At 45.9% G+C, this 26,508-nt stretch overlaps 1 protein-coding gene across 1 annotated transcript in view; it reads left to right on the top strand.

The window, feature by feature from the left end:
* Window positions 1–17,474: 17,474 nt before the first annotated feature.
* TMEM94 (transmembrane protein 94) overlaps window positions 17,475–26,508 on the top strand; it is a 36,275-nt gene continuing 27,241 nt past the window's right edge. Inside the window, 1 exon segment of the mRNA XM_005221315.5 lies at window positions 17,475–17,576. The gene's annotated coding sequence lies outside the window, so the exon portion shown is untranslated.

The raw sequence follows: 26,508 nt of genomic DNA, 5'->3' as shown, positions 1-26,508 counted from the left end.
GCAACGAGTGGGGCTGCTCTCTAGCTGCGGTGAATGAACAGGCTTCTCATCACAGTGGCCTCTCGTTGCTGGGCGCAGGCTCTAGAGTTTGGGCTCAGTAGTTTGTGGGGCACGGGCTTAGTTGTTCTGCAGCAAGCGGGATCTTCCCACACCAGAGATCAAACTGGCGTCCCCAGCATTGGCAGGCAGATTCTTAATCACTGGACCACCAGGGAAGTCCTAGAGCAGTGTTTTAAACTTTTTTTTTTTACAAAAAATTTCCCCCAAGAGGGAAAAAGTAAACTGAATTTCTCCTTCATGAAGGAAATTAAATACTAAGAAATAAGATTGTATAGGGTAGAGTTGAGTTTTGGAAGACCACAAACTCTTACAAAATCTTGTTTTTTTCATCTTCCAAGAACTGATTTTTCCCCCCTTTAGGAGCAATACTTCTTTCAGTGAGAATTCATTTGGTAGGGGAAATTCAAACGTTTATGTTTCAGGAACATAATTTCTCCCCCTAGATGACCTCTTAAACATCATTCTTAACTTGGGAATTATGAGTTCTATCAAGCAATTGATATTACAATGCCAAATAGAAAAATAGAAAACTGTGTGTTTTTTCTTATTGAGTTTTTCCCTCCGCTTCCCCCCATCCCCCCAAATCAGGTAAATTTGGTCTTTATCACTTTTTCAGTTTCTAAATCTTCAACTACACATGAATAACTTGAGCCAAATTGTTCTTCTGCAACTATGGAATAGCCTGGATTCCCCTGGGTGTTTATCGAGGATAAAGAAAACAAAGACAGCTACATACTGTACCTTCAAGTTAAGCCAGGATTTTCCCTTCCAGTCTAGAAGCTGAAGGGGCACGTTTGAATCGATTGGGATCCGGAGGGCGCGGGGGTGCAGGCCCCAGGAATCTGCTCCCCCACCACGTGTCCCCTCCCCTCGCAAACTGGGCTTAAGCTCTCAGACTGTGGGCAGGGTGTGTTGAATGACAAGCTTAGGACTTACCTTCGGTCCTCAACCCACAGCCCATTTATTACGTGATCCTAAGCAAAACCACTTGGCCTGGTTGTCCTACTTCTCGGCCTTCTAGGCTACAGATACGATAAGATGTTAATCACCTCTGTAGGCCATTTCACAGGGATGTCCTAGGTCATCATCGAAAAAACGCTCTGTTGTTGTTTTGCCGCTAAGTCACGTCCGACCCTTTGTGACCCCCTGGACTGAAGCACGCCAAGCTGCCTTGTCCTTCATTATCTCCCAGGAGTTTGCTCAAATTCATGTTCATTGAGTCAGTGATGCTATCTAACCTTCTTATCCTCTGACGCTCTCTTCTTTTGTCTTCAATCTTTCCCCGCATCAGGATCTTTTCCAATGAATCGGCTCTTCGCATCAGGTGACCAAAGTATTAGCGCTTCAGCATCAGTCCTTCCAATGAATATTCAGGGTTGATTTCCTTTAGGGATGGACTGGTTTGGTCTCCTTGCTCTCCAAGGGACTCTCAAGAGTCTTCTCCAGCACCCCAATTCAAAAACTTCAATTCTTTAGCACTCAGCCTTCTTATGGTCCAACTCTCACCCAAAGGAAAGGTGGCAAGTGAATTCAAGGGTTTATTCTGAGAACAGCAAATAGACCTGAAGTTCAGTCCAATAAAGACATTCAGGCAATACTAAAGTTCGTTTGGTTCTGAACAGCACAGTCACCACACCCATGATAAAATCAAAACAAAACCAAGGCAACAACCTGTGTTCGTTGGCGGTTACACCCTCGGTGACCTGCTCAGGCTTGGGGCTGTCTTCTCCTGAGCCCCGGCGTGCCTCCCCGGGGGCACCTGCTTTCTGAACTGACATTGATCTTGCAGTCCTTACTGCGCCAGTGGGCCCCTAAGGCTGGGCCCCTCAGGTGGGCAAGGTGGTGGGTGGGCAAGGTGGGCTGAGGGGTGTGGGCAAGGTGGGTCACACCTGAGGGGTGTGACACCACTAACCTGACAAAGGATTGTCCAGAGCTCAGCAGAGACACCTGGAGGGGTAGTCCCAGGTGTTTCCCTCAGGCAAATCTGCCCTGCTCCTTCTTTTTTTATTTTTAATGTTTTATTTAGGATTTATTTTGGCTGTACTGGGTCTTAGTGCTGGTGCATGGTATGAGGCTTCTTAGATGTGGCATGCAGACTCTCAGCTGTGACATGTAGGATCTAGTTCTCTGACCAGGGATCGAACTGCACTGGGAGTGAGGAGTCTTAACTACTGGACCACCAGGAAAGCCCCTGTTCTGATCTTTCTCTAAGGCTGGTGGGTCTTGAGAGTCCCATAGCTAATTTGCTTCCATCTACACGTCCTGACCCTGGAAGTGGGACAAGCTCCTGGGGAGAAATGTCCATCGCTGTGAGTGGATGAACCTCAGTCCTAAGGGGCTGACAGGTGGTTTGAGCCTGAGCTGAAGGGCTGGGAAAGACCTCGGTGGCACTTGATCCCTAAAGGACTAATTTTCTGGAAAAAAAGGGTATTCTACTTTCAGATATTGACAGCACCTCCAGACACTAACCAGTCACCTCATATGTTTCTGCCCCTGACCCGAAAGGACCATAGATGAGACGATGCAGGTGGATGGATTCAAATCCATCTCTCCTCTTAGAAAATGAAGTAGCATAAGCCTTGTTCGGGAAGGACCTTATAGAGGAATCTGAAACTGGTAATAGTTTTTCCTCTGGAGGCATTTTCTGTCATTCTCAGGCCAACCGCTCACCTCTTGGGTCACCTGGAAGTGATCAGATTCTAGGGTCAGGCAGGTGTCAGTTGCGTTAAGACTCTCAAGACCGATAGCATCCCCTGGTGGTCCAGTGACTAAGACTCTGTGTTCCCAATGCAGGGGGACTGGGTTTGATCCCTGGTCAGGGAACTAGATCCCACATGCTGCAACTAAGATCCAGGGTGGCCAAATAAATATTTTTTTATATATATTTTTTAAAAGACTGATATCATTTAAGCCAAACTGACCATTTGGCTTAAGGTCTTTATCCACTACAGGAGGCTGTATAGTGAAGCATTTAAGAGCCTGGTTTCTGCACCACATGACCCAGCAATCTCACTCATAGGTGGCTATCTACCAAAGAAAAACACGTCCACACAAAGACACACATCTGCACGTGTTCATAGCAACACTATTCATAATAGATGAGGAGTGAAAAGCGCTCAAGTGGCCACCAGCTGATGAATGGGTAAGCAGAACGTGGTCTATCCATATGCTAGAAGATTACTCTATAATGAAAAGGAATGGAGTGCTGGTATAGATCATACCATGGATGAATCTCAGAAACACGGTGCCGAGTGAAATAAACCAGTCACAAAAGATCACAGGCTGGGACTCCCCTGGTGGTCCAGTGGTTAAGAATCCACCTGCCAGGGGACACGGGTTCAATCCTCAGTCTGGAAAGATTCCACACACTGTGGAGTTACTAAGCCCCTGTGCCACAGCTACTGAGCCCGCAAGCCCTAAAAGCCTGTGCTTTAGAGAGTAGGGGCTGCTACAGAGTAGCCCCTGCTGGCCGCAGCAAGAGAAAACCTGCGCACAGCAATGAAGACCTCGTGGAACCTAAAATAAATAAATTTTAAAGGTCCCAAGCTGTATAATTCCAATTACACGAAATGTCCAGGATAAACAAAGCCATAAAGACAGGAAGTAGACTAGGTTTACTGAGACTGGGGGAGGAGGTTGGGGACAAATGGAATTGAGTGTTAGGGGCGATGGGGTGTCTTTTCGGGGTGCTGAAAATGTTCTCTAATTGGTGTGGTGACGTGGCGCAACTCTGTGAACATACCAAAAGCCATTGAATGACACCCTTTGAATGAGTGAATTGTATATGACATATGAATTATATCTCAATAAACCTGTTTGAAGAAAAAAAAAAAACTTGGCCTCTAGAGCCAGACCGCCTGGCTTGACTCCTGCTTGGTCACTTATTAGCCCTGTGATCTGGTGGTAAGCTACTTGGACCCTCTGGGCCTCACTTTTCTGACCTCTGAAATGGGAATGATAGTATTTCTATCCTCATAGGGTTATTATGAGTTATATGGAGCAGACAGTGCATAGTATATAGTAAACCCTACACAAGGGTTGACAATATTAACCTTGGGTTAACCTAAAGGTTAACCTAAAGGTTAACTATTATGATATTATCAGTCACATGTGTCTCCCAGGACATCCCCTAGCTGGTGATGAGACTCAGGTCTCTGTAAGAGGATGCTTAGAAAGCATGAAGTCAGAAGCAGGTGCATATTCTTGTAGGTACTTCATCAGACCTTGGAAAGCCCTTCATTCGCTCATTTGTCAAAGTCATGAATATGTGCCAGGCACTGTTCTAAGTGCTGGGAAAGCAGAAGTGACCAAAATAGATTCAATTTCCTGTTCCGATGAGGCTTGTGTCCTCATGGAGGAGACAGACAATGAACAAATAAACAAGAAAATATAGAAGATAGACATCAGTACTCAAAAAAATTTTTAAGGAACTTTTCTTATGGTTCAGTGGTTAAGACTGCATTTCCAATGCAGGGGGTGAGGGTTGGATCCCTGGTCCCGTAACTAAGATCTCACATGCCTCAAAGCATGGCCGAAAAGTAAAAATAAATAAATCATTTGAGAATGTGTGTGTTTTTTTTTAATTGAAAAACTAGTGGGATCTTGACTAGGGGCATGTCAGATTGGGAGTCAGAATCATCCACCCAAGCTGCTCCCAGATTCCTGACTCATATTAATAGAAACTGTCTGAGATAATAGATGCTTACTGTTTTTGAAATACCAAGTTGAGGGGAATTCCCTGGAGCTCCAGTGGTTCGGACTCTGTGCTTTCACTGCCGAGGGCCTGGGTTCAGTCCTTGGTCAGGGAACTAAAATCCCACAAGCTGCATAGCAGCATACAAAAATAAAAAACCCACCAAACTGCAGGCAATTTGTTACACGGTAATAGATAGCTAATACATCATAGCGAGCACCTGAGATTTTAGTCTAAGTATGATGGGAAGCCGTGCAAGGATTTCAAGCAGGAAAGTGATGTGATGTGTGTCATGCTATGAAAAGATCCCTCAGGCCACTGTGCAGATTGGATTGGTGGGCTGGGGGGTTGCTGGAGAAGAAAACAGGGTCCTAATTAGGAGTTGTTGCAGTAGTACAGCAGGTGTTGAGAGTGGCCTGGACCAGAGTGGGAGAGTTGGAATGAGAGAAGTGGATGAATTAGGACGGTAGTTTGGAATTAGAGCCCGTAGAGTTTGCTGATAGTCGAATACAGAAAGTGAGGAAAGGGAAGGGATGAGAGACAGGTTTTAGCTGGAGCAGCTGGGTATTGCTAGTGCCACTTACTGTGCAGCGGGGACGTGGAAGAAAGGAGCGGGTAAAGGAAAGGGGCGTGAACTTGGCTTTGAATGCTTTAAATCTGAGATGCCTGTGGGGCTGCCCTGGTGGTCCCGAGGCTAGGGGTTCACATGCCTTGCAGCCAAAAAAAACAGATCGTAAACAACAGAAGCAATACTGTAACGCGTTCAATTAAGACTTGAAAAATGGTCCACATCAAAAATATTAAAAAAAAATAAATTTGAGATGCCTATTAGACATCTAAGTGGAGCTGTTAAGTAAGTGAATCTGGGGTGAAGAGGAAAAATTAAGCCTGATATAAGTGTGGGACTCACCAGCATATACATGGCATTTAGGATGGCAAGCCTGAATTTGACCAAGTGATGTGACTTACATGAGACTCGAGCAGAGAGAAGGTCCTCCCTACTCTGATATCTGGGGTGCTGAACAGAGGAGGAGCTAGTAAGGGGGATTGAGAAGGAGTAACCAGTGATGTGGGAGGTGAACCAGAGTGACCCAGAGGCCAGCAGAAAAATGTATTCTTCCGAGAGGGGCGGTTTCAGGAAGCACATCTGTTATCCTCTGCAGTCCTAACTGCTCACTGACAAACAGCACTCCTCTGCAGGATGTTTTACTGTTTCTGTAAAGCGCTCCATCCTGTTTGATTAACGTGCGCGCTCTGTAGATAAGCCAGTGTTCTCCTGCACTGGGAGGAAGCTGGTTGCCTCCTCCCGTCGGCATATGCCAGAGTAGAGGACCCCTGTGACAGCTATGTAAATGTTGTTCAGCATCAGCAGGGATTTCCTTGGTCTTTTTAGATCTAGACAACATTAACTTGAACCCTGTTCGAAAGAATTCTCTGCAGAATCTTGTGTTCTCATGAGCTTTTCTGGTTCCCAGCTGAACTGGTTACCTTCAAGGATTCTCCCACAATTCTACTGGTGGAGTTCCATTGTCCATACCCTGCCCCTTAATTTTCACTAAGCCTATCACTCACACAGGCATCTTTATGAGTACATCTCTCTGTTGAAGGATTGCAGAGATGCAGGGGTTTATATTGTAGAAATACCAGCAACTGTATTGTATTTATGTACTAGCCGCCTCCCACAGCTTGCTGGATCTTAGTTCCCTGATCAGGGTTGAACCTGTGCTCTTGGCAATTAGACCATGGAGTCTAACCAATGGCTCACCAGGAAATTCCTGAAACACAGGCAATTTTAAATCCGTACCAGGGTATATTTTTTCCTAAAAGTGCTTTGCCATTTCCACACTTCAGGCTTCAACCTCCCTTCATATCACTCAGCTTTCCTCTCTGCTCCTTCCTTTCTTTCTCATCCAGCTCCAATTTTGGGGTTCCTTTTGTCATGCAGAGCATTTGGGCTCATTCTCTTACTGCTTTGGCGCTTGCTGACCTAGGCCTTTCGGTCTTGTCTTTCTTGAAAATATTTATCAAGTATTTTCCTAAACAAAGAGAGCTTCCTTCCTTTTCAGGACTTTTGGTACCACTTTGAGGACACGAAGGTACATGTAAACAGCCACCACTCTGATTATCTATGAGGGATTACAGAGCAGTAAAGTGCTGTCCACGCTCTCACAGAGCTTAAAAGCTGGTTAATGACATGATATTCATATCTAAGGTGCTAAGAAACAGTGCAAGAAGGAGTCCAGAATGCCAGATGAAGAAGCCTCGAGTTGGTGTTTGGAGATAAAGTGCTGGCAATAGTTCCTGGGGATGGGGTGGGGCATAAGGATGCCGGCTGCCTTGTCACTTGGCACCTGGACCATATCCTATGGCTTCCTGTCTCCACTGGCTCCTCTTTCATCTACAAATTCATCTTTCTTCCTTCCAAACCTGTCTCATTTCTCTATTTATAAGCATGGGGTGGGCAAGGGAGCATTCTCCTTTTACTTCAGGTAATAATAACTTTCGGAGAAGGCAATGGCAAGCCACTCCAGTACTCTTGCCTAGAAAATCCCATGGACGGAGGAGCCTGGTGGGTTACAGTCCATGGGGTCGAGAAGAGTCGGACCTGACTGAGCAACTTCACTTTCACTTTTCACTTTCACACACTGGAGAAGGAAATGGCAACCCACTCCAGTGTTCTTGCCTGGAGAATCCCAGGGACGGGGGAGCCTGGTGGGCTGCCGTCTATGGGGTCGCACAGAGTTGGACACGACTGAAGCAACTTAGCAGCAGCAATAATAACTTTCATGGGTCCCCAGAAAAATGCCTCTGACCTCCTCTAGCAGGATTCTCTGCCACAGCCCCTCCATGAAGTGCACCAAACTCTCTGACTACAACAGGCGGAGCACGTGTGTGCTAAGTCGCTTCGGTCGACTCTTTTCGATCCTATGGACCTTAGCCCACCAGGCTCCTCTGTCCACTGAATTCTCTAGGCAAGAATGCTCCCAATCACTGATAAGCGGTGAAATGTGGCTTTCATGCTGGAAGATTACAATGGCTGCTTTGGCGGCACTCAGAAGATCTGGCTGTCAGTGAGCTGCTGTTATTTCTGGAAAGGAAGCAACACAGAAGCCTCTCCTACCTGGAATCCCAAAGATCAGTAAGAGGACACAGTGATGGTGTCTCACCTGAGGCTACACAGGATTTCTCAACCTTGGTGCCACTGACATTTTGGACCAGGTAACTCTTTGTTGTGGAGGCTGTCCTGGGCCTGTGGCTTGTTCAGCAACAATTCTTTAGCTCTACATATTAGATGCCAATAGTAGTCCTCAATCTGATGACCAAAAATGTCTCCAGATGTTGCTAAATGACCCTGGGGAAAACCTTACCCCGTTGAGAGAGGAGACTGTTTTATACACATGAAAGTGAAAAGTGTTAGTCGCTCAGTCGTGTCTGACTTTTTGTGACCCCCGTGGACTGTAGCCCGCCAGGCTCCTCTGTCCATGGGATTCTCCAGGCAAGAATACTGGAGTGGGTTGACATTCCCTTTGCCAGGGGATCTTCCTGACCCAGAGACTGAACCTGGGTCCCCAGCATTGCGGGCAGATTCTTTACTGTCTGAGCCACCACCTCTCTATATCTGTAATGATATATGCGTATATCTATATATAAATAGCTATTTATGTATATTTATCTATAGATACATATATATCCTGGACATGAATTTGAGCAAACTCTGGGAGATAGTGAAGGACAGGGAAGCCTGGCGTGCTGTAGTCCATGGGGTCAGAAAGAGCTGGACACAATTTAGTGGCTGAACATATATGCATATATATCCATATATGTGTATAATATATTTAATATTAAATATACTTCAGTAAGAATATGTGCCTATATATGTATTTCTTACTGAGGTATAATTTAAATACATGAAAACATACAGATTTTAGGCATATAGTTTGATGAGTTTTGACAAATAGATAAACCTATGTAAGTCTCACTCTAATCGATGTAGACAACACTTGCTTCATCCTTCCAAATTTTCCGCATGTCTCTTTTTAAAAACTACTTATTTGGCTGTGCCAAGTCTTACTTGTGGCGCGTGAGATCTTCGATTGCAGCATGTGGGGTCTAATTGCCTGACCAGGGATTGAACACAGTCCTCTGCATTTCGAGTGCAAAGTTGTAGCTGCTGGACCATCAGAGAAGTCCCCCTCAGGCCCCTTTGATGTCAGTCTTCACCTACACCCCAATCCCTGTCTGAGGCGTTCATATAATGGCATCACGGTGTGTAACCCTCTCTGACTTCCTGCCTTTAGAATAATGTCTGTGAAATTCACTCATGTCGTGATGTGTATCGGAGGTCTGTTTATTTTATTGCTGTGGGGCGCTCCCTTGCATGGATATACCATCATTGTTTGTCCATTCTTCCGTTGATGCACATTTGAGTTGTTTGAGGTCATTATGAACTAAGTCTTTATGGAGATATTCACGTCATCCAGAGATTTAAATTTCAGAAAGAGTGGGAGCTCCCTGGTGGTCCCATGGTTAGGACTCAGCCCTTCGGCCACAAAACAAAGATTCTGGAAATGGAATGTAGCCAGGTGCTTGCATTTTGTTGTAAAGTTGTGCCCTTGTTTCAGGACTGCTCTTCAGGAGAGCAAATGAGTGTTGCCTCATTCTCAGCATCATTTACAACAAAGTTCTCCCAGAAGACCCCTCAAGGGAATCAAAGGGTTCAAGACAAGGCCTTCATCAGTGAGACATGACTACAACTTTCTCCTAAAAATGTCACTTACAGCTTAGAGACAAACGGCTCCTGCCAGCTGAGGGAGGAACATATGAGCTGCCCAGTCAAGAACCAACATCCCAGACCATTTCAGCTGCCTCACCTCCCAGTTATCCTCAGGCCCGTTTCCAAATGCCAGGCCCTGTTATCAGTGCCTCTTTCACAGCCTCTGGGCCATTTCCTCCACTTCCATCCCCTCCAAACCTTCCTCCTGAGTTACCTGAAGCCCTTGTTTGTTTGTGAACAAAATCTCCAACAGCCTCAGCATCTTCAGAGGACTCTGGCTACCCCCTCCTTCACCCGAGAGTGGCTTTCCCATGAAGAGGCCACTGCTCCTGAAGCTCTTGAGTGGAGGGAGAATTCTCCCAAATCCAAGTTGGGAAGGGAAGCAGCAGCATAGTTTTCTATGCTTTCATGGCTCCTTCCAGACCATTCTGCTTCTTTCATCCTGAAAACTCCCTTTTTTGAGGTGGTCCTCTGGGACCCCACCTTTTACACTTGGCTCTGAGTTCTACTATAAGCCTGAGTGGACATCCCCATCCAGGAGCTTAGATGCTAAGTTGTTGTTGTTGTTTTGTTAAATTGAGAAATCCTTGACATACGACATTGTGTAAGCTTAAAGGGTGAGTTTTCCTGGTGGCTCAGTGGTAAAGAACCTATCTGCAACACAGGAGGAGATGTGGGTTTGACCCGTGGGTCAGGAAGATCCCCTGGAGAAGGAAATGACAACCCACTTCAGTATTCTTCCCTGGGAAATCCCATGGGCAGAGGAGCCTGGCAGGCTGCAGTCCATGGGGGTGCAAGAGAGTAGGACATGGCTTAGCGACCAAACAATAACAAGTTTAAAGGGGAGCACATTTTTTTTTCTTTTGACCACACTGTACCACATGTGGAATCTTCGTTCTCAGGCCCCACGCTCCTTGTGTCGGAAGCACAGAGTCTTAACCCCTGGACCACCAGGGAAGTCCAAGGGTAGAACCTGTTGATTTAATAATACATTTTTACGTATTGCAATGATGATCACCATAGTAGTATTAGCTAATACCTCTAACATGTCTCTTAATTATCATTTCTTTTTTTGTGTGTGGAGGACATTTAAGACCTAGTCTTTTAGGGAATTCCCTGGTAGCCCACTGGTTAGGACTCTGCACTCTAGGATCTCACTAGCCAAACTGGTGCAGCAAAAAAAAAAAAAAAGACCTAGTCCCTGGTGGCTCAGCTAGTAAAGAATCCGCCTGCAATGCGGGAGACCTGGGTTTGATCCCCGGGTTGGGAAGATGCCCTGGAGAAGGAAATGGCAACCCACTCTAGTATGCTGACCTGGAGAATTCCATGGACTGTATAGTCCATGGGGTCACAAAGAGTCGGACACGACTGAGCGACTTCACTTAGCAATTTGAAGTATGTAACACGGTATTGCTGACTATGATCATGATGTTGTGTTTTCCATCTCGAACTTAACTTTCTTGTAGTTGCAAGCTGGCTACTAAGTTTCCTGCCCTCTTATGTGATAAGAATCCCTAACAACCAGGTTATTTCAGCCCCTGACTCTCATGCCACCCTCTGGACCTTGTCATCATTTGAATGAACAAAGAAACAAGAAAACAAATATATTTAGTAGTTGAGAAATATCAAGCCCCTGCTTATACTACAAGGCCCCACTCGTATCCACCCCACTCTGCTAACAGATTCAAGGAGTGGGTGTTGGCCATCAGATCCTGCAAGAGAACCAACTATGTTAAAACATACACAGACACACACACACATTGCTGAGAATAACTTCTAACAAAGTTCAGAGGGTTGTACGTGTTATCCAGAGAATTCGCAGGTCGGGGCTGAATTATATTTCCAAAGTCCAGACCAACATCATCCAGAGACCTGCTGTGTATACAATAACACTTACAGATGAGTACATGCGTGCACACTAAGGCGTTTCAGTCGTGTCCGACTCTCTGTGACCCCATGGACTGTAGCCCACAGGGCTCCTCTGTCCATGGGATTCTTCAGGCAAGGATACTGGAGTGGGTTGCCATGCCCTAGTGCAAAATGCATTTAATTAGGTGTTTGCTCAAATATATGTTCTCACTGAAGCTTTCTGTGGTCTCCGCATCTCAAACGAACCCAATCCTCGGCATTCTCCATTCACCTCCCCAGCTATTTTTCTGTATATCATTTACCACCATCTGACACACTATTTTACTTACTTTTTTTTTTTAATCTGTCAGCAACTCCCCTCATGCCTCCAAACTACAATGGGAGCTCCTAGAGGGGAAGGATTTTTATCTACTTGTTCATTGCTGTATCTGCCACCCCCACCAACCCCCATACACAAAGGGTTGGAATTATTTCCTAAAGCAGTACTATCATAAAAAGAGATAATCAAGAGTTGATCCTTTTTTGGTTCTTTATCACCTGCTGTCAGATTGCCCAGCACAGATATTATAACAATGTAGATTGCAATAAAAAATTAATGTTTAAACTTACCAGTTTCACTACAGCTTCAGCATTATTAAATTTTATTATTTTATTTAACAGAACAGATGAGAAACGGCTCCTCTGGGTTTGTTTTAATGTTCTTTGGTTATTAGCGAGATCGAAACTTTCTGCCAAAGTAACAATTCCTGCAACGTGGATGGACCTAGAGATTGTCGCACTAAGTGAAGTAAGGCAGAGAAAGACAAGTCTCTGTGATGCCGCTTATATAAGGAATCTTAAAAAAGGGTACAAACAAATTTATCTACAAAACAGAAATAGAGTTACAGATGTAGGAAAACAAATTTATGGTTACCAGGGGAAAAGTGGGGGGAGGGGCCAACTGGGAGGTTAGGACTGACATATATATATACACTGCTGTAGATAAAAGAGATAACTCGCAAGGACCTACTGTACAGCTCAGGGGACTCTGCTCAATACTCTGTAATGGCCTATATGGGAAAAGAATGCAAAACAGAGTGGGTGTATGTGTATGTATAACTGATTTACTTTGCTGTGCTCCTGAAACTAATACAACATTGCAAATCAACTATATTCCAATAAAAATTGTAAAAGCCCTAATATGTAGTTTCTTATGTAAACTGTCCACGTCCTTTGATCATTTGGTCCATCCTTTCAAAGAGCCTGTAAGTGTCCATAGGGTGGTCTGAGACTCTGGCAGCAGCTAACCATTTGCAGAAGGTGGATCCCGAAACTGTGATTTCTGGCAAGGGACTCATTCCAATTGTGGTGTTTAGCTCAGACAAGTTAAAGCTTAAACAATTTCACCCTGTCACCTTTAAACACCTGATTAGGCTGAAAGGATGGCGCAAGACGAAGGACGCTCCAGTACGAGCTGGGAGGAGCGCGCTGCCGTGTGGCTGGGGTTCGGCGCGTCACTCCTTATTCAAAACCCTGAATCAGCCCTGCTGAGTTACTCACATTTCCTGACTCACCTCTTGTATCTCCATCTAGATGAAGCGAAGTCATAAATAAATAGAGGAATGTTTTCTGGCTGATGTTTTTAGTACTTTGCTCTAAATTATCCCCTTTGGAGGCAACTGGAGCTGAACAAATACTTTGTCATTACAACTGACACCATATGCGAAACTTCCCTGGCGGTCCAGCGGTTAAGACTTCACCTTCCAATACACGGGGCGCACTTCAGTCCCTCGTTGGGGAGCTAAGATTGCACGTGCCTTCTGGCCAAAAAAAACCAAAACATGAAACAGAAGCAACTCTGTAACAAATTCAATAAAGATTTAAAAAAATAATTGACAGTCATATGAAATCCAGGGTGTAGAAACCTTCTTTCTCCCCAGACCTTCAATTGATCAGTAAGTTTTTCCTAGTCTACCTGTAAAGATCTCTTAAGTTGTCTACTTCTTGCTGCCCAGCTGCCACCACCTTAGCAAGGGGCTGCTCGGGTTTAGTGCCATGCCTCCTTTCTGGGCCTCTCAAAGCCACTCTTGCTTCCTTATGACCCATTCTCTACTCAGCAGCCAAACTGAAGATTTTAAAAATGCCAGTCAGATCGTGGACACTCTTTCACTTAAAACCCTCCAACGGGGACTTCCCTGGTGGCACAGTAGATAAGAATCCACCTGCCAATGCAGGGAACACGGGTTCAACTCCTCATCCAGGAAGAATCCGCACACCTCAGAGCACTAAGCCTGTGTACTACAACCACCGAGTGTGTGTTCTAGGGCCCTTGGGTCACAACTACTGAGCCCTGGCACTAAGAGCCTGTGCCCCGCAACAAGAGAAGGCATTGTAATGAGAAGTCTGCATGCCATGGCAAAGAGTAGCCCTCACTCACTGCAACGAGAGAAAGCCCACCAAGACTCAGCACAGCCAAAAATAAAATAAATTTAAAAATTCTAAAAATCCATAAAACACTCCAGTGGCTTTTTGATCTCTCAGAATAAAGCTCAGATTTGTTGAGTGATGTTCATAAAACCTAACAGAAGAGAGAACTAAGTATGGGCAGAGGTGACTGGGGTACAATGTGGAACAGGGCAGGATAACTGTGTCACATTTGCTAACCTTCCAAATGAAACAGAGCAGGACCCTACGGTCCTTGCCCCCCATGTCCTCTGCCTGCCTTTTGTCTGCGGAACACTTTAGTCAAAGAATAAGTTTGTCAGAGAAGTGAGAACATGTAGAAACAAAGGAAAACAGTCAGAGGAGGCCAAATAATAATAGTCTAGTCATTAAGCATAGTCAAGGACCTTTAGTTCCTGCTCAAGGGCTACAGATAATATTCTGAGCCATATCCTGTGACTTGTCTTATAGATGCTGAAACCCTCACCAGGTGGAAAAGTTAACTACATGATGACCAGACTGTAACTGTGGAATAAGCTGTCACAGGTCTGAGATTTGGCCTCAAAGAAATGGAAACAAGCTGCCTCTGAAACCGAAGGTTAACTGCACATATAACAACCAAGATGACGCTGGTCAGACCACCGATGACCAATGTGAAGACGACTGTCAGAGGTGACTGTGTGGTTTCTGCATGTAGCCCCCTCCTTTAGCCTACCAAAGCTTTCGCTCCCTGCTTGTCAGAGTTGGGGAGTCAGCCTTTGGACAGACCTCTCCTCTCCCCAGACCACCTGACCTGCCTCTTGAGAAACCTGTATGTAGGTTAGGAAGCAACTGTTAGAACTGGATGTGGAACAACAGACTGGTTCCAAATAGGAAAAGGAGTACGTCAAGGCTGTATATTGTCACCCTGCTTATTTAATTTCTATGCAGAGTACATCATGAGAAACGCTGGGCTAGAAGAAGCACAAGCTGGAATCAAGATTGCCGGGAGAAATATCAATAACCTCAGATATGCTGATGACACCACCCTTATGGCAGAAAGCAAAGAAGAACTAAAGAGCCTCTTGATGAAAGTGAAAGAGGAGAGTGAAAAAGTTGGCTTAAAGCTCAACATTCAGAAAACGAAGATCATGGCATCTGGTCCCATCACTCCATGGCAAATAGATGGGGAAACAGTGGAAACAGTGGCTGACTTTATTTTTCTGGGCTCTAAAATCACTGCAGATGGTGATTGCAGCCATGAAATTAAAAGATGCTTACTCCTTGGAAGGAAAGTTATGACCAACCTAGATAGCATATTAAAAAGCAGAGACATTACTTTGCCAAGAAAGGTCTGTCTAGTCAAGGCTATGGTTTTTCCAGTAGTCATGTATGGATGTGAGAGTTGGACTATAAAGAAAGCTGAGCGCAGTAGAATTGATGCTTTTGAACTGTGGTGTTGGAGAAGACTCTTGAGAGTCCCTTGGACTGCAGGGAGATCCAACCAGTCCATCCTAAAGGAGATCAGTCCTGGGTGTTCATCGGAAGGACTGATGTTAAAGCTGAAACTCCAGTACTTTGGCCACCTGATGCGAAGAGCTGACTCATTTGAAGAGACTCTGATGCTGGGAAAGATTGAGGGCAGGAGGAGAAGGGGACGACAGAGGATGAGATGCTTGGATGGCATCACCGACTTGATGGACATGGGTTTGGGTGGACTCCGGGAGTTGGTGATGGACAGGGAGGCCTGGTGTGCTGCACTTCATGGGGCTGCAAAGAGTCGGACATGACTGAGCATCTGAACTGAACTGAACTGCTCTCCCCACCACTTGCCCGTATCTGAAATAAGCAAATTTTCCTTTCCAGCAACCTGGCTGGTTTATTGGCTTTTTTGAGTGGCAAGCAGCTGAACCCTACATCTTTCAGGTAACACCAATGAGGCTATATAAGCTTATGCTGGAGGGGTGGGGGTGGGGGCTTCCCTGGTGGCTCAGTGGTAAAGAATCCACCTGACAATCCAGGAGATGCAGATTCAATCTCTGGGTCGGGAAGATCCCCTGGAGAAGGAAATGGCAACTCACGCAAGTATTCTTGCCTGGGAAATCCCATGAACAGCAAAGCCTGGCAAGTTACAGTCCACAGGGTGGCAAAGAGTTGGACATGACTTAGTGAGTGAACAACAACAAAGCCTTCTAGGATGAAGTAAAAAGAAGTAAGATATAGACAGTGGACTAGTTCAATTCAGCAAACATTTACTGGGTACCAGGCTTCAAGTAAGGTGCTGTGGAGACTGCCAGGATAACCAAGCTGCCTTCAAGGAGCCTCAAGTCCTACAAAAATTATTCTGCGCAAAGCACACTTTTGTAAAGGCAGCGATGCAATGAGGGTACAAAAGCACAAGGCTATAGAGAGAGTTTCAATGACTAAAAGTCTGGGAAGGCTTTTGGGCAGGTAGTGTTTGAGGTAGACTTTTAGGATGGGTGTGTATTTGAACATTGGCTTTATTGGTAGGAAGGAATCTGCAAAGCACAGGAATCCTCTTGGGCAAAGGAGCAGAGGTGGGAGAGTCCCAGAGGCATCTAGGGGATAGCGGTAAATCTGTGGCTGCAGGAATAGTTCAGTTTGTGGGAGTTAAGCCTGGAAATGTATGTCTGAGTCAATTTATGAGGGGCTTTGAACGTCAGGCAGAGAGATTTGGACTTTTTCTATTTGCAGAGATAAACTGCAGATTTTTGTTTGCAGGAAAGTGACACAATTCCACCAGTTTTAAGATTCAAGTGTACCAGTTCTAGACACAGATAAAACAGTTCAAACATACAAGAGTAGGCACCGAAATGGCACCATCTTGTCCAGCTGCAAAGAAAGAGAGATTTTAATTACATAATTAAATTCATTAATAGGGAAAAGGGGCTCTTACTTCCCAGGGCCAGCCATGACTGTCCTTCAATTTTATAAACAGACACAAAACCAAAAAACAAAACCCTAACTCTCCAGACTTAGATCTCTGGGAAAAGAAAAGCAAATACTGACACAGCTTGCTTTGTTTTCCCAAGAGAGGTCTCCCAGGCGATGTCTCTAATTATCTAGAAAAAAAAATTTTTTTTAACTTGTTTTTCCCCTTAGAGTTCAGTTAAGCTGAGGAGAAAACTGCAGGATTGCCTTAGATTCTCCAGCTTTGATTGGAAGCAGTAGTGGTCCCCAGGGACTCCCTCCAAGGTCTCTGAGCGTCGAGGTGTCTCTAGGCATTTGTTCCCAGCAACAAGGAGGGTAGTTAGAAGTCGGAGACACAGGCGCTCTGCTCTGCAAAGGGCTCATTTTAAAAAGAAAGGCGGGGGGCGGAAGGTCCTGTCGATCTTCCCAGGATAATTCCGTGGGAAAACGAATCGAGCTGAAAGCCGTGCCCTCCTCCCTGACTGAGACCGCTGGCTCAGAAACCGCCGGAGAACGACGCTCAAGGATGGACAGCGGTTGTGAGCTCTCCCGCCGGCAGCATTTGGCACTCAATTCCGCCAGGCTCCCAGAGGGGTGGTTGTGGCTACAGCCTCGCGCTCCACTCTACCAATAAGAAGCTGGAAATCCTCCCCGTCTCAGATTTTGACCAATCGGCGCCCAGGACTTTAGCGAGCGAGCTAGCGGTCTCCATTGTCGGAGAAAGAGGCAAACCCCTTTGGAGTTGCCAGTAACGGACATGGCCGCGGCCCCTGGAGGAGGGGACGTGAAGTGAGGAGGGGGCAGGGAGGGGAGAGGACGCGGGCGAGGAAGACCGGTCCCCCGGCCCCGGTAAGTACGAGAAGGCCCGTGGCCCGAAGCAAGGGGAGCACAGGGGCGTGGGGTCCGGCCTTCCGCCTCCTCGGGATTCCTGGCCGAGGGGAGGGGAGTCTGGGGTCTGCACCCAGGGAATGGCCTCGAGGGAATCCCTTTCGGTGGAGGAGTCAAGGAACTGGCTTTTGCCTCCAGCTCTTGGCCATTTCCTTCCTCTCAGGGGCTCACACTTGCCCCTCGGCCCTGGCTGGGCCCCTTGGGGGTCCCGCGTCAAAAACCGAAGCCTCCAGCCAACAAAAGACTCCCTGCCCCGGGAATGACCGTGCCTGGGCCCTGGCCCGGACGGCCTCCAGCGCTGGCGTCCAGTTTATTCATAGGGTCTCTGGGAGTGCCCCCCTCCCGGCCTCAGTTCGGACGGTTGTCTCCCCTGCGCGCGCTCTCAAATGCCGCCCGGGCCCTCGTGCTGATCACGACCCCGATGTCCAGGTGGACGGAGCCGGAGGTTGCTTCTCCGCGCAGAGCGGCGGCGACGTTGCATTTTGGAGCGTGCCTGGCCTCCCCCTCCCCGCCCCTTTCTACCTTTCCCGAAGGTTTCAAGACTCCTTGGAAGCAGCAGGAGTCACTGCCACCCTTTAAACTGCTGCCTCTGCTGCGCTCTGGCTCCTCAGCGGCTCACCGCTGAAGCCAGTACTTAGAGTCCCTCGTGTGCAGCGTGAGCCCCTGCCCGGTGCCAGATACGAGGGAAACCCTGCTCTTTCATTGGTGTGTAACCACCGGCTGCACTTCGGCGTGCTCATTGATATGGTCACGTGCTGCTCCATCCCACCCTCTGTGTGTGTGTGTGTGGCTCTTGGGGGAAAAAAAAGGCAGGGAGTTCTGTGTCGAATCCTATTTTCCTTCTTGGTGTGTTATTTTGTCCACCGGGACAACGCTAGTTTTCTCATGCTTTATCCAAGACACTCACTTCAGTTAAGCCTGGGTACTCTTAGAAGATGGAAGTCAAGAGGGAGTTTTAACGTTTTATTTTACAGATGTGGGGACTAACTGTTGTTTAGTCCTTAAGTCGTGTCTTACTCTTTTGCCACCCCATGGACTGTATAGACCGCCAGGCTCCTCTGTCCATGGGATTTCCCAGACAAGAATACTGGAGTGGGTTGTCATTTCCTTCTCCAGGGCATCTTCCCCACCCAGGGATCGAACCCATGTGTCTTGGAATTGGCAGGTGGATTCTTTACCACTGAGCCACCTGGGAGGCCTGGGACTAACTGTTGAGAGATGCAAAGGGCCAGGGCCAGGGTCACCAGGGTCATCAAGTCCAGATTCTTGAGCTCTTTACCCATTACAGCATGTCCTTTCCTAGGTGTGATCTGAGAAAACCAAGTTCCCTATTTTTTCTCAGCCTCTTGCAGGGTGGTTGTGAGCCTTAAATGACGTGGCCTGTATGTATAGGATCCCTTGCATGGGATCTTTGTGTGTGTGTGTGTTAGTCACTCAGTCATGTCCGACTCTTTGTGACCCCATGGACTGTAGGCCACCAGGCTTCTCTATCCATGGGATTTTTACAGTCTAGAATATCAGAGTGGTTTGCCATTCCCTTCTCCAGGGTATCTTCCCACCCCAGGAATGGAACCTAGGTCTCCTGCATTGCAGGCAGATTCTTTACCATCTGAGCCGCCAGAGAATCCCTTTTCATGGGGTCTAGCATTTACTTAATATATTTTGCATTTATTAATTTTAAGTAACCAACAAGTAGTTCACTGGCTGATTAATAGTTATTGTGGTATATCTTTGTGGGTGTAAATTAGTGATTCTCAGGGGAGGCGGGGGTGGGGCGGGTGGAGTCAGGGCGAGGTAGCACTTTCTTGGTTTCAGGGAACTTGGCAGTGTAATTAGAGGTATTATTAAGAGAGTGTGATTGTGTATAAGAGCAGTGTGGAAACAGAAAAAAGTCAAGAAGCACTGAAGAAGAAATATTATGGTGGTATGTCTTTATGGTGATCTGGGCAAAAGAAGAGCGAGCGTGTTCCAGTGAGGTAGTTTTAAATAAGAAAAAAGGGCACCAGGTTCATTATCTAAAAAGTTGGGTAAAAGAAAAAAAAAGAAAAAGGTAAAAGTGATCCATGGAATAGAAAAAAAATCACTATAAAGATCAGAAGACACCAGAATGTAGACTGTCATTAAGTGTGAAACTGGGGCTAGATGTTCACATAAAATCCACATACCCTGGAAGGCTTATTTCAGCTGCAACTTCCTTTCTCACTGATTTTTGTCAGAACGACAAGTAGGGAAACTGGCAGAGACCATGGAGAAGTGCCTTGCCTAGGGAGGTGAAGTACAAACCATCCCGTTGATAACCAGCTGCCAAAGAAGTGAGAGTTAACTGCCCTTGAACCGCCTCCACCCCCTCCTTGTTTGTGGTGACCCGACCGGGAGAGCCAGGGCTGGGCGGTGAGATGGAAGCCAACAGAAAGCCCTTCACATTTCTATTTTGAGAAGTTGCTAGGGAGTACCAGCTCCGAGGGTTGAGAATCAGCCTTTTGGAAAGCTTAACTCCTGCGGAACTCATGAGAAAGGCAGGTTGCAATCCTTTGGTTCCTCCCACTGGTCCTTCCCTAATGTTGAGCTTGGGAAACGATTTCTGTATAGAGAGGGAAGCATGCTATTGTAAACATGAGCTACCCAGCCGTCCCCAACCGTTTTGGCACCAGGGACCAATTTCATGGAAGACAGTTTTTCCATGGATTATGGGGGGATGGTTTGGTGGTGGTTCAAGTGCATTATGTTTATTGTGCACTTTATTTTTATTATTATTACATCAGCTGTACCTCAGATCATCGAGCATTAGACCCTGGAGGTTGGAGACCATAACCTACGACCCAAGGCGCAACTGAACCTCACCCAACTCAAGTTTGAGTTCTGATCATAGCTTTTCCCAAATCCACTCACTCCTGGTGTTTAAGTGTCAAGGTTCCCAGTCGTAGTTGGCACATCTCTGCTGATCAGTGGGTGCTGATCTTTTAAATCTGATTATTGTGTCAGCGTTTTTGTTTTTATTTACTCATTTATTTTGACTGCACTGGGTCTCTGTTGCAGTTTGAGGGCTTCCTCTAGTTGTGGCAAGCAGGGGCTGCTCTCCAATTGCTGAGTGAGGGCTTCTCAGTGCAGTGGCTCCTCTTGTTCAGAGTGTGGGCTCTTGAGCACTCAGGCTTCAGTGGTTGCAGTCATTGTGACACATGGGCCTAGTTGCCCAGAGGCATGTGGAATCTTCCTGGACCAGGGATCGAACCCGTGTCCCCTGCGTTGGCAGATGGATTCTCAACCACTGGACCACCAGGGAAGTCCTGTTTTTTTTTTTTTTTTAATCCATACATCATAATTTATTTCATTTTTTCCAAAAGTTGCTAAGTGCTTTTTGTTCTCCAAATGAGATTTTTAATTAAAAAACTTTTATTATTGGAGTATAGTTGCTTTACAATGCTGTGTAAGTTTCTGCTGTGTGTCAGCCTTGTTTTCATGAGAGCATCTTTTTCTACCTGAAAGATAGGCTCCTTTAAAAACATTCTTTGAACCCCGGTTTCTGAGTAGGCCCAGATTTGTTTACAGTACACAGGTGAACTAAAGGCTAAGCTGCAGCAGGAATGTTTTTCTTCCGAATGGACCGGCCAGCCAGAATGTGTGGTTTGGTGACCAGCTTAATAATAAGCTTTGCCTGCGGCTGCCGAGCCAGTAGTAAACAGGATCACATGGCATGGCAAGTAGGTTAAGGGCCAGATTAGACCTGAGCTGATGCCTGCATCCGGAGGCCTAAAGTGATGGGGAATGAGGGGTCCCCAAGGGAAGGAGACTTTCAGGGCTCACAGTGGCCTTTGGGAAACTAGAAACATTACAGTTAAGAATATGAATATTATAGTGTGAATAGTATATGAATGAATAGTATGAATATGAATAGTATAATTATATAATATGAACTTAGTTTTCTTAATGTCAGTATCTTCTTTTTTTTTTTTTAAAGCCTTTATTGAATTTGAGCATAAACATCCCTAAAGTCATCATGGAACGCACTGCTTGTAATAAAAGCCAGAGCCAATTGCAAAATCAGAAGTTGCTGACTTTTTTAATATATTGTGGTAAAATATACAAAGCACAACACTTAGCATTTTAACCAGTTCGGTGTGTTCAGTACATTCATATTGTTATACAGCCATCACCACCATCCATCTCCAGAGCTGTTTTATTTTCCCAGACTGAAACTCTGTCCCTGTTAAACACTTACCCCCCATTCCCTGCTCCTTAGTCCCCGGAAACCACCGTTGTACTTTCTGTCTATAGGAATTGGACTCCTTAGAAACCTCATGTCAGAAGAAACATATGGTATTTGTCCTTTTGTGACTGGCTTATTTCACTTTGGGCTTCCTTGGTGGCTCAGACAGTAATGAATCTATCTGCAATGTGGGAGACCTGGTTCAATCCCTGGGTCGGGAAGATCCCTTGGAGAAGGGAATGGTAACCCACTTCAGTACTCTTGCCTGAAGAGTTCCACAGACAGAGGATCCTGGTGGGCTACTGTCCACGGAGTCAAACAAAGAGTCGGACGTGACTAAGCGACTTACACTCACTATTTCACATAGTGTAGGCCTTAAAAGTTCTTTGATGTTGCAGCACGTGTCAGAATGTTCTTCCTTTTTAAGATGGACTACTATTCCATTGTATGCATCAGCCACATTTTGTATATCCGTTCGTCTGTTGATGGACGCTTGGGTTGCTTCCACTTCTGCCGTTGTGAATAATGCTGCTGTGAACACGAGTGTACACATACCTGTTTGGATCCCTGATGTCACATCTCGTGGGTATATACCCAGAAGTGAGAGGTTGCTGTTGTTGTTTTTTTTTTAAAGATACATGTGCATTCACGAGGTACATTCAAAAGGCACAAAAGTATATACAGTGAAAATTCTTCCTCCCACTCCTGTCATCAGTTACTCAGTTCCAATTTATTAATATCTTTTGTAGGTTGTGCTTTTGGTATTTGGAGAAGGCGATGGCACCCCACTCCAGTACTCTTGCCTGAAAAATCCCATGGACGGAGGAGCCTGGTAGGCTGTAGTCCATGGGGTCGCTAAGAGTCGGACACGACGAGGGACTTCACTTTCACTTTTCACTTTCATGCATTGGAGAAGGAAATGGCAACCCACTCCAGTGTTCTTGCCTGGAGAATCTCAGGGACAGGGGGGCCTGGTGGCTGCCGTCTATGGGGTCACACAGAGTTGGACATGACTGAAGTGACTTAGCAGCAGTAGCAGCAGCAGCTTTTGGTATTGACTCTAAGAAACCCAACCCAAAGTTAGCAAAGGTTTTCCTCTTATTATTTCTTCTTTTTACTTTTCCATTTAGCTCTAGGAGCCATTACTGGTTAATTCTTGTGTGTGGTGCAAGCTATATTTACAAACTTTGGGTTGTTTTTTTTTTTAATATCTGATTATTTAGTTCCAGCATGATTTGTTGAAAAGACTGTCTTTTCTCCACTGAGTTGCCTTTGTACCTTTCTCAAAAATCAATCAACCATATTTGTCTGGATCTATTTCTAGATTCTATTACCAGGCCAATACCACACTGCATTGATTAGTGTAGCTTTACAAAACCTTGAAGTCCGGTGGTGAAAATATTCCAGCTTTGTTCCCTTGGGGTAGTCTAATTTGAATGTCTCTTCCTGTGAGTGGAGTTGAGCATCTTTTCATAGGTAAATGCTCCTGGATTTCTTGATTTCAGAGTCTCTTGGAATTAGAAGAGACCATAGAAGGTCATGTCTTTCTTATTTGCTGCCTGATGTGTTTATTAGCTCCATAATTTCCCACCGTTGCTTGGATCCCTCTGGTGATGGGGAGCCCATTGCCTCTCAGGTAGCCTCTTCCATTTTTTAAATGCAATTTTAACTATGTAATGAAATTGCTCAAGAGTTTCCTGGTGGCCCAGTGGTTAGGATTCCAGGCTTTCACTGTCGTGGCCCGGATTCAGTCCCTGGTTGGGGAACTGAGAATCCCACAAGCCTTGTGGCCAAAAAACAAAAACGAAGAAAAGATATTGTTCATGTTAAGTCCCAGTCTGCCTCCCTGTAGCTTCCTCACCCTAGCCTAGGCCCTGTTGTTGGAGCCTCCCAGAGTGAGCCTGGCCCTTCTTTCCCCTGGCAGCCATCAGGCCCTTCTAGCCCTGCTCAGACCGGACATGTTTTTGGTATGTGTCCTGGCTAAGGGTGTCCAGCTCCTTCCACTATTTCTCATGTCACAGATTCTCCAACCTGGCAGTTTCTGCCTGGAAACCTTCCGCTTTTGTCGGTGTCCTTCTCAGTGTATGATATACAAATGAGCAAATTATTTCAGGTGTGCTCTGAAATGTGCAAGCAGGAGACTTACTTTTCTCTTTTGGGGTACTTAGCATGTCTATTGGAAAAGGCAATGGCACCCCACTCCAGTACTCTTGCCTGGAAAATCCCATGGACGGAGGAGCCTGGTAGGCTGCAGTCCATGGGGTCGCTAGGAGTCGGACACGACTAAGCGACTTCACTTTGACTTTTCACTTTCATGCATTGGAGGAGGAAATGGCAACCCACTCCAGTGTTCTTGCCTGGAGAATCCCATGGACAGAGGAGCCTGGTGGGCTGCCGTCTATGGGGTCGCACAGAGTTGGACACGACTGAAGCAACTTAGCAGCAGCAGCAGCATGTCTATTGTTATCGTTGTTCCGTCTCTTAAGTCATGCCCGACTCTGCAACCCCATGCACTACAGCACACCAAGCTTCCCTGTCTGTCACTAGCTCCCAGAGTTTGCTCAAACTCATGTCCATTGAGTCGGTGATACCATCCAACCATCTCATCCTCTGTTGCCTCTTTCTCCTCTTGCCCTCAGTCTTTCCTAACATCAGGGTCTTTTCCACTGAGTCGGCTCTTCTCATCGGGTGGCCAAAGTATTGGAGCTTCAGCTTTAGCATTAGTCCTTCCAATGAGTATTCAGGGTTGATTTCTTTTAAGATTGACTGGTTTGATCTCCTTGCTGTCCAAGGTACTCTCAAGAGTTTTCTCCAGCACCACAGTTTGAAAGCATCAGTTCTTTGACCTAAATATGAATGAACTCTGGGTGGCCATGCCATTTATTTTGAAACTGCTTCCCAGGTGGCGCTGGTGGTAAAGAACCTGCCTGCTGGTGCAGGAGGTTCGATCCCTGCGTTGGGAAGATCCCCTGGAGGAGGGCATGGCAACCCACTCCAGTATTCTTGCCTGGAGAATCCCATCTTCCCAGGGAGAGGCCTGGCGGGCTATGGTCCATGGGGTCACAAAGAGTCAGACGCGACCGAAACAACTTAGCACACAAGCCATTTGTAGTAGTTTTATACAGTAGTTTTTTAAAAATTTTTAATTAATTTATTTTTAATTGAAGGATAATTGCTTTACAGTGTTTTCTACAGTAGTGTTTTAAAAATTTTTTTTTTATTTTTAACTGAAGGATAATTCCTTTAGAATGTTTTATACAGTAGTTTTTGAACCTAAGGACAGGAATTAATATTGAATGTCTTACAGTTGAGTTGAATCTATTACATTTGGCCCATCATTTCTGCCTGTTGAGATCTTCTTGGAGCTTGGCTTTGATCTCCTTTCCAGGCTTGTGCTACCCGAGAATTTGATTAGCATACCGTCTGTTTCCTCACCCAAGTCACTGATGAAACTACTGACTAGGATGCCACCAAGGATAGAACTCTGAGACTTGTGATTAAAAGCCTCCCTCCCTCCCGCATCAGTCAGTACACTTTGGGCACCGCTGTTTAGCTGAAGTCCACCAAATTATGCTTTTGATGGGTTGGGTGTGCCTAGAATGCCACCATAGCTAACAGAGAGATATGGACAGCCAGCTCCTCAGCTAGTCCTCAGCCTGAACGTTGGGTACCCACTTAAGCTCTCTTTAAAAAAGGAAACATTTCGTGTACTTGTGGCTGCGCGGCCTTTGCTGCCGTGTGCAGGCTCTTCTGTTTTCTTCTCTAGGCTGGTGCGTGGCTTCTCCTGTTGTGGAACACGGGCTCTAGACGCACTTAGTTGCCCTGAGACCTGCGGGAACTTCCCAGAACAGGGATTGAACCCGTGTCCCCTGCGTTGTCAGGAGGAATCTTATCCACTGGACCCCCAGAAAGCCCTCATCACTTACTTGGCTGTTTTTGACGCTGGTTCTGAGCCAGGAAGCGTCCACCAGGTCACTCTCTTTGCCTCCTTTGTTGAGACACTCGTCATAGTGAACCAGGGTGACTGTCATTTTCTTCTAACTCGTCTGCCTGTAATTTCTTTCCCTTTCTCCTCTGATCCATTCTCTACCCTCTTAAAATCCCGAGGCCTGCTCAGAAACCTCCAGTGACTCCTCAGGGCGCCTTGTTGCAAGAGTTCCCGATTTCCCTGTCCTGTGTGATCCTTCATTTACTTCTTTACTCTGACCTACTCAGGCCTTCTGCTCTAACCGAATAGGTCAGATCTCTGTCTTTCAAAAAGGCTTCTGCATTTCTTCCTCGGTGCCTTGGTTGGACTCGTGACTCTTGCTTAGGTAAGTCTTCCTCCTACGCACCTGTTAGCAGTTCTCACTTAGTGTTTCAAGGCCAACTTGAATTTTAGTTATCTTTTTTTCAGAATAGCCCAAACCACTGTATTTTAAATCCCTCTAGGGAAGGGACCTCATCTTACAGTTCTTTGAAAACAGGACCATTCCTTAGACTTACCAAGTATCTGCCATTGTCGGCCCTGGATAAATGCTTCATTAGCCTTCTCTTTTAGATCAGCCACATCTGGCATGTGCTAGGCATTTTAAAGATCGGCTGTACCTCAGATTCCACTGTACTTTCTGAGAATCAGCTCTATGGAAGCACTCTATTTTCATACAATAAAACATACCTGTTTATCAGGTTGGCCAAAAAGTAAGATGT

The sequence above is a fragment of the Bos taurus genome, chromosome 19 (genome assembly GCF_002263795.3).
Source record: "Bos taurus isolate L1 Dominette 01449 registration number 42190680 breed Hereford chromosome 19, ARS-UCD2.0, whole genome shotgun sequence".
In the NCBI taxonomy this organism is placed as follows: domain Eukaryota; kingdom Metazoa; phylum Chordata; class Mammalia; order Artiodactyla; family Bovidae; genus Bos; species Bos taurus.
Note: the sequence above shows the minus strand (reverse complement) of the source record. Positions and strands in the feature narration are given on the sequence as shown.